This window comes from Nilaparvata lugens, chromosome 7, assembly GCF_014356525.2.
Source record: "Nilaparvata lugens isolate BPH chromosome 7, ASM1435652v1, whole genome shotgun sequence".
Lineage (NCBI taxonomy): Eukaryota > Metazoa > Arthropoda > Insecta > Hemiptera > Delphacidae > Nilaparvata > Nilaparvata lugens.
In genome coordinates this window covers 25,577,712-25,586,711 of record NC_052510.1, presented here as the reverse complement: position 1 = coordinate 25,586,711, position 9,000 = coordinate 25,577,712, and the positions used below count along the sequence as shown (strand labels likewise).

At 37.0% G+C, this 9,000-nt stretch overlaps 2 non-coding genes across 2 annotated transcripts; both read left to right on the top strand.

Annotated features, from left to right (window-relative positions):
• The first annotated feature begins 4,212 nt into the window (after positions 1-4,212).
• Trnag-ucc lies at positions 4,213-4,284 on the top strand. Its single transcript has one exon. It is a non-coding gene; the product is annotated as a tRNA-Gly (tRNA).
• Positions 4,285-5,417: 1,133 nt separating this feature from the next.
• On the top strand, positions 5,418-5,489 carry Trnag-ucc. Its single transcript has one exon. It is a non-coding gene; the product is annotated as a tRNA-Gly (tRNA).
• Positions 5,490-9,000: the final 3,511 nt, after the last annotated feature.

The following is a 9,000-nucleotide window of genomic DNA, read 5'->3' as shown; positions in this document are numbered from 1 at the left end:
GTTTTTCTCGACAATTTCATTCGGGGTTATAGTATGGTTTATTGTGAAAAATCTACTGCTTGATGAATATTATTGATATCCAATACTATTAATAGGGTTGAGTATTGTTGAGAGTAATCCGATTTGTTTTTCGATTCCTTTGTAAATAGAATTGAATTCCTGAAATGATAATATTCCTTGCTTAGTTTTCATACTATAGAGTGGCCCTGTATTTTAAATTCGCTTAGCAGTTTCTGACTTGCTGTAATACCTAGTAGGAAAATTCCAATCATTTCCTAGAGAACTCAGGTACAGCTTGAGTTCGTCCTTGTCGAAGTTGGTAGACTGCGACGTCCTTTCTCTTTCATTCTCTTCACTTTCCCTATTCTAAAATCCTTCTAGGTCTCAGGTACAGCTTGAGAACTTCCCCGCCGAAGTTTCTAGACTGCGGCATCCTTTCTCTTTCTTTCTCTTAATTCTTCCTGTGTTAAAATCCTTCCTGGTCTCAGTTCCAGATTCGAGATCGTCCTAATCGCGGGTTTTCAGACCCGCGAATCCTTTCTAAAATTCTTAGAAACCTGTCTTCTTTAATAGCAAATATTATTTGCTGGTTTTCCCTGTGGAAAATTCACGAATTTTCCCGTGATCTCAGTTGCAAATTAGAGATCGATCTTGTGGTAGTCCTTAGACTGGCAATTACTTGGAAAAGTCTATTGAAATCTTTTCCTGAATTAGGAGTCTCTGACTCGATATTTTCCTTGTGGAAAATCCTGGAAAAATCCTTTCCTACCCTGACAACGACAGACTGTTGTCTTCCCGATATTATTCTACAGACTGTGTCTGTGAAAAATCTTTCTATCCTCTCATAATAGTCGACATACTGACTATTAATTTAAAAGCGTTTCGGACGATTGAGAGTGATTCCCATACCCTTAAGGGCAGTCACAGATTGGCCCTTAATAACCGGCGCGCAGTCACCAGATTAGCGCGGGAATCCTGTTTAGCAGTTCAGAATTGCTGAAAATCCTTTCGCAGCTGCAGGCTCGCGATTCAGAAATCCCACACCTCAAACCTTATTCTCTAAATTCCAATTACCACATAATTGAAATTGATATACAGTATTTAGCTAGCAGGTCCAGCTTGCTGAGAGCTAGAGCGCAATTCTCAGATTGCGGATTATTGAGCAGATATTTAATTGCTGTAGAGAATAATAATCTTATTATTGATTCTCTGTTCCCTATACCCTATACCGTATACCTCATACCCTGCACCCTATTCTCTAAACCATATCCCGGGCTTGCAGGTACAGCTTGCTCGCCGTCAATTCGCAGTTGGTTCAGATTGCGTACTACCTTTATAAATAGAATTATTGGTAGGGATCTGATAGTCAGATCCGTCTCCTTGTATAGGGTTATCTTAATCTCCCTTAACACCCACCTGTATTCAAAAGGCCGAGGGCCGAATCGGCCAGCAACGGCAAGGGCAAACACTCTTCCCCTGAAAGTAAAAATCTCGCGAAAGAAGCAGAGGGTAAAGAATCAGGATTGAGGGAGAAGTGTAACTCGATTCAAGCTTCGTGGCTTTCATGCCGATTTTGGACGGAAGTTATCTCGAAAATGCTAGAACTGTGTTTTTTTCTTATAAATCTGGTATCAAGAACATCTAGCATGAAAGAACAGAATAATACTATAGAAAGACATGACGAGTGTGAAGAGAAACTATCCAAGGAATAAATAATAACAAAGCTCACAATCATTCATTAAAATCCAGGTGTAGCTGTCACAAAACAATAAACCTATATCTCCAATATAATCAATATCTCCATGAATGAATAACTAGACCAGCTGTCAGGTCATGTGTGCAAAGTGTGAAAAGCCGAACTCCAGAGTACTTCACAACTCTCAACTACATTCTACAACTTGAGACCACTTCAACAAACAATTAGTTCCCCGAAAAACAATGGTAAAAGCATATTCATTTGTGTAACAGAATTAAAGAACCATTAGACGTCTGTTCTTGTTTTTGAGGTGCCAACATCAAAGAAGATTCACCGCCAAAGGAATAAAAGGATTACAATTCGAGGGTGTAGAGGGTGACATAGTGGTAGCTGGATAAGTAAAAAGGGTGGAAAGGCTCTCCAAAACAAGGACAATGGATTAAATCACAGGCGTTCGGAAAAGCTGTGAAGAGTTACTACATACTGTAGCATATTATAGAGATCAAGGCTGAAGCAGGGGAAGCCCTATGTTTAAAAAACAGTCTTTTCATTCTTTGAGATGTATTTGAAGCAGGGGAAACGGTAGGAGAGAAGATGGAGGCTCACCCGCCGGAGACACGCGTAAACCATTCGCGTCCACTCTTCTACAGCCCTCACAGAATCAACAATCTCAAGTAGATCGGAATTGAGACTCAAAAGCACATTATCAAGATGGTACTGACTGCTATTGAAACTTCATCATCTGATATTTTGTGCTTTGATGTAACCGCCAGTTTCCCCCGTTAGAAACTGTTTCCCTCTAATTACTGCTACTAATAGAACAATGGTTGGTGTGAGTGGGCACACTTCATATTTTTATGAGTAGTGTATACTCTGTTCCTTTGTTAGTCAGTTTTTCTCGACAATTTCATTCGGGGTTATAGTATGGTTTATTGTAACAAATCTACTGATTGATAAATTACTGATATTCAATACTTGTTACTGTAATCCGATTTGTTTTTTCAATTCCTTTGTACATAGAAACGAAGGCCTAAAATGATAATATTCCTTCCAAATGGAAAGTCATTTTCTTCAAGGATATTCATTATCATCCGACTCCAATTCATATCCAAAAAAATGAGTGATCTGGAATTGATAAGTAACAAAATGAAGAAGATTTTCGAAAAATCGTGACTTGCTCACTAGTCCTAGAAAATTGACCACAAAACTCAAGTTTGAACAAAAATATTTTATACACACACAATGAAGAACACTATTTCTGATAAAACAGTGAGTAACACGTGTTCACTAATAGTCATTTTTCTGGACAGAAGAGTTTTGAAGGCGAGCCTAATCTGAGCATTTAACTCGTTTCGAAGCACACGGAAAACAAGTAATTTGCCTCTTTCTACTGAAACTTCCTAGCTAGTAGCCTCACAACAGTAATTTTGTCGCTCACGTGTACAAGATTGATAGTAAGAGAAAAAAAATGTGAAAGATGATAAAGAGGACTGAGAATAATAAGTGAGAGATTGTGAGTGTGGCAGAAGGAAGATAGACAGAGAGGAAATAAAAGAGAAAGAAAGTGTGAGCGAAGAGAGAAGAGAAAGCACAAGTGTGAGAATGAGGGAGAGTGCCGAGAAAGAAATCGAATGTGAGAGAGTCATGAAGCGATGTTTGGGGAATAATTGTGAACGACTCTAATGTCCTCAGGTGTCCACAGGTGTACGTACAATGCTTCTCGGTTAAACTGAATTATAAATTTACGCTTCAAACGTGATGTCCACTTCCTTGTACAGCAAGCTTCTCATTGATCTCAATGAAGAAGAATATTGTGGTTGATTTTATCATTTTGACGATTACAGCTACATGAGATGGACATTATTTTTTCTTTTCGATATCGTCAGTGATATTAGATTATCATTATGTTTGACTATTCCATTGTTCAACGATCGATAAACTTTTATTATTGCTATGAAACTTATGAAACGACTATATTTTTTGACTATTGAATATTGCCGGTTGTTCATATATTATCACATCACACCAATCAAATTATATCATCTCTATGCTAAAACATTTTGACACTCAATATAATTTGATGTTATTCAAGATTTATTATAATCTGAACGATATTCTATGGTAGCTGATAATAAACTTGATTGTAATCAAAAATTCCCGAGATCCAATGATGGCTTAAAAAAATTGAAACTGTCTACATTTGAAATAATTCAATACTAATGAACAATTTTCAGATATCTCGACCATCCATCTTCAGTCAATTCTATTATTATGTTTAGAAGTAACCTTAATGAATTTGACAAAAAACTTATGAATCAAATAATCATTCTAAACTCGTGTAATGAAATGTTTGGTCCTAGTAAGGGGGTTGAATGTGATATACATCTCTATATCTTCAAGCAGTACTTGAAGAACGTAGCAAATAATATTAAGAGAAGTAGCGCTCTAAATCGTGACTCACAAGTGAATCCTTTTCTCCATCAACAATCTTGGAAAGTATTTCACCTTTCCATGAAGCGATGGTGGTGTAATGGTGAGCATAGTTGCCTTCCAAGCAGTTGATCCGGGTTCGATTCCCGGCCATCGCACATAATTTTTTAGAACAAATACTATGGAAACTGATTTTTTTGGAATTCATTAGAAAGAGTCAGAATGCTCGTTTGATAAGATGAATTTACAGTCTCCCGCTGACATCAATTATTAGACCTATTGATTAGAATAAACTAAGAAAAAACAATCTATCCTGTGACCACAATCTCCAAGACAGGAAAGTAACATACCATCTGGAAACGCATAAGATACAAAGCTTCATTCTAGCGTTTTCACAACGTTTTAAGAGAGTGTGACTAAAACATCAATTTTGAGGGACTATTGACCAAAAAGGCAAACCAAATTCGAGCAATCGATGGAAAGTCGAAAGTCGATGGATCTAAATGAATCCTGAAGCTGATTTATTGATAGGAAGTAATTATTATTCTACTCTTCTCCATCCAGTCTAAAAACAATTAGAAAATTGAGGATTTACTGAGATGAGATGGTTTTCCATAGAATCTTTCTCAAACTGGCCAACATTGCATGAATAAACCTGTGACAAAGCTGTAGCCATTCGATCTTCAATGTGATTCATTTACCTCTCTCTGTATGATTCTTGAATGGTTCCACTTCTATCCTCTTATTGCAACATCAAGTCGCTACTACAGTATGAATAATGTTACGTCAGTGAACAACCCAATTTATATGGGAAATCTCCTCCCATCAGATGATATCTTCAACAGATGACTTGTTATCTGGATGTATTTATCGGAACGACATAACAAGACATAATAATTTGTGTAATTATATCTAGTTGGAGGAAGAATGTAGGAGAAATCCATGAATAGCTTTTCAATGAATCCGCAATTTTGTGCTCAAGTTCAATGTATTTCTTTTTGTATTTCTACTGATTCCTCATCACGCAGAATAGAAGATTATATTCATAAAGCATATGACAAAAATATTTGGAGTATATCGAGAAATATTTTAGCAAGAGCAGTGCTGCTGTAGTCGCACAAGTCGTCGCTTAGGTCTCCAATCTGTACACTTCTCCTCTCACTCATATCTGAAGTAGGCCTGCCTACCTGAAATAGATTCGTGTACATTGAAGCTCCACCAAGACTATCATTACTCATCCTTTCTCTAAAAATCAGTTGAGTAACTAGGACAGTACTTGCATCTTCATGAAGCGATGGTGGTGTAATGGTGAGCATAGTTGCCTTCCAAGCAGTTGATCCGGGTTCGATTCCCGGCCATCGCACATATTTTTTTGTTGATAAGAAAGATTTCATTGAAAATTATTTCACGTTTGAGATATTCACTCATAATCTCATTAAAATATTCTAAAACATAATGTTAACTACAACGAATTTGGAGATAAATGGAAATAATAGTGTCATGAAAATAACTCCTCAAGAAAAAACTATTTGAAAAATGACAATACAAAGTGTTTGGAGAAGCAAGAATATTTTATGAAAAAGAACAGCCTTACTGTTCGTGAGTGCTCAATAAATATTTTATTAGCATTAATTCATTGACAATTAACATACATTTATGCACGCCACTACCAACAACGCATCACTATAAGTACAGTGATAATCGAAATGTTATCTTCCACCATAATTTGACGCAATAATTATTCTAGAAGATGGTTCAACAGTTTCTCATTGGCTCCCAAACTGAGCTTGGCTGGGAACTTTCGTAGAATCATTTACAAAAACTGTCCTACATCTTCTCACCAATCCCCGTTTTCCCCAAAAATGTCGAATACATCAAGTGGGTTGACACTCAGTGTGTGGCTTTCACTGCTCTCAGTATGTTGCTATGCTACCCAATAGAGGAGTCTCCCTTATCACAGAAAACATTGCCACAAGTTTGAGACTTCACAGTAGGTGGAGATGACGCCGTCTGGTCCCATCTTGAATGTTTGCAGAATATATCTATTTATATTGCATATACCACATATGAGTTATGTACGATACAAGTACTCTATACCTTTTTTCTTGTGTCTGTTAACTTGATGTGTAGTATATATAAATATAATTTATGTACAGAGCTGTGCGCTATCTTATGTATATACAGATTATATAAATACATGTATGCATGTGTCTTGTACAAGTTTGAAACAGTGCTGTATATCTATATATGTGAGTTACATATGTATGGTGTGTCCAATTAGAGGGCTGATTTACAGCCTGCTCATTCAACATTGATTGGCCGCTAATTCTTTGGTGCCTTGTGGCACCTCCACAGGAGGGCGTCGCTGATTGATTTCAACCCGACAAGATTTACAGTGACTTTCTCCTCTCCCTTTCTCCTAGGTGCCGCCACCAAATTGGAAACTGTGCCCAAATGCCCGCCCCACATGAAATTCTTTTCTTTATCTCTCCAGACCACCCCAAAACTACAAAGACTGCTAACCGATCAGCTTTGAAGTATTGTCACCAAAACAAGGTCTCAGTAAACTCGGAAACCTCTTTGTTATTTGTCAAACGAATCGAGCCGTATCGAAGTCAGCCAGATGCTTTTTGAGAAGCGAAATATGGTAGTTCTATTTTTTGGAAATGGAATCCAATAACAAAGAGTGATCTGATATACATGATTGACATTTTTGTCTAATGGAGTGATAAACAGTAATTGGTTGACTAATGTATATTGATTATCTTATGTGAAGTGCAAAGCTGAATGGATTATTTTTGAAAAATCAGCTGAGTATGCTCTTCATGGAAGAGCATAGAAGAGTTTTTTAGAATAGTTTCCTAGAGTTTAAGAAAAGAATGTTTCCTAGAAGAGTTTCTCTTGATAAATTTTCGTCCAGATTTTTGTTCTAGAACTGTTTATGACTCGCGTATGAGCCTTTATCTTCTGCTTGGGTGATGGCAAGAATGATTTCGAGAGTTCTTTGGATCCAAATTCTACGTGGTTTCCAAAACACCAGTGATATTTATTCTGAGTGAATTCAATCAGTCCGATTATGAATAGCACACTATCTCCAATCTTAGTTTTTTTATGACTCTTCAATACGAGGTCTAACCAGCTAATCTACTCCAGTCAGTAAACGTGAATTGCAAGAAAATTCTAGGTGAAATTACTGATTTGTGAATTATTTACTCTGCTTCAGTATATTATCGATCCGAGTTTAGTAGTTAACAGATATGAATTTTCACTGATCACAATACCTTCTCAATAATTAATTCCATATTTGTAACAATTCAGGATTCAACTTTCAATGGAACAGAATTTGAGCCCTTCTGAAAAATTGAATGATCACTGATCAAAGATTTCGCTGCTTTAACAGTATAGAGTTATCGGATTAAAGCTTCTTCAATGGATCTATTAGTTCAAGTCCATGATTCATAAATCAGATAAGAATCGAACTGACCTCTGGAGAGCATTCAAAATTTCTGAGATCGCTATTTTATTCTGGCCGTGACGTTTTTATGGTCGGCACAAAGGTCCACCCTTCCGTCATAATTTATTCTGTAATAATGCGATGCACTTCTATTGAAAGGGTCTGAATTTCCCTTCAAAGAAAGTCATAAACAAAGTTCAGCTCATCGATTTGTACAGGGCTATTGTATGAAATTCGAGTGGTCATACATTTGAATGATATACACGTACATGTTGTATCCTGAAATAATTTTCGAGTAACCCCTCTGTTTTTCCCGGCCAGATGTAGTGCCTAATGTGCTTCTGGAGCTATGCAGAAATAATACAGGGGAATAAATCTCCGACAGGGAAATTTATTTACGGGAAAATCATCGAATATAATCCACTTTGCATGGTAGTGAAAGGACCCTTGGCCGAGAAGCACGCATCGATGACCTTGGAGGAGAAGGGCTGCTAATGCAGTGCCGTGTCTGGCTTGTGTTTTGCCAGCTTTCAAGGGCCAACTTTTCCCTTAGGTCCAGAATACTGCCCTATACTTGAGGAAGGGCCATTTGCAGGTCCCTGCCACAAAGGCAACAGACCGTAGCCTGATGCAATTCAGAATGCGACACCGATGCATAGCACCGCTATACATGGAGTTATGAATGCGATGGGGTTGCAGAATGGTGATAGGTTGTGAAAATTGAATAAGGATAATGTGAAATATAGAGTCTCTGGTTGATTGATGTGAGCAATGAGGGACTATCAGTGCTGACCATCGTTCCATTGCTGAACTTCCTTCAATTTTTCTTGTAACCCAGCAGATTGGTATTTCAAACATAGCCTATATTAACATGTACAGTGGGCGTTCTTGTACAGTTGCTGCTCAGAGCATCAAGGATGATTTAACTGATGGGGTTAAAGGATGATTCTTAGGATGATGGTTTAGGATGATGGACTTAAGGATGATTCTGTGATCAACGATAGTTCAAAACGTGAGCTAAATTTCAAAACTCTTCTAAATAATCAAGTTCAGCTCAATTTTTATTCTGAAATCATTAGTTCATATTTTACATTGAGACTTTTCAAGATATCTATGTAATGAAATGCATAAATTTCAGTCTTTTTACACTACTCAGTAGAATAGTGTGTACTCACATGGGCGACCATAGTTGAGTAGGTTCATTCTCATAATTTTCATTAACTATACTGTGAACTTCTGTTATTCGTGTAGTTATCCTGATCCTGCATCCCATACTTTGTACTTGAATTTGTTTAAAAAAATCTATCTATTATTTAGTCGTAAGTTATAGACTTACTATTAGGTCTACTTGGATATTGTTTTAGACTGAAATTTATTCAGTATATAATTTATTCAGTACCCTTTTTAAAATTCCTCACAA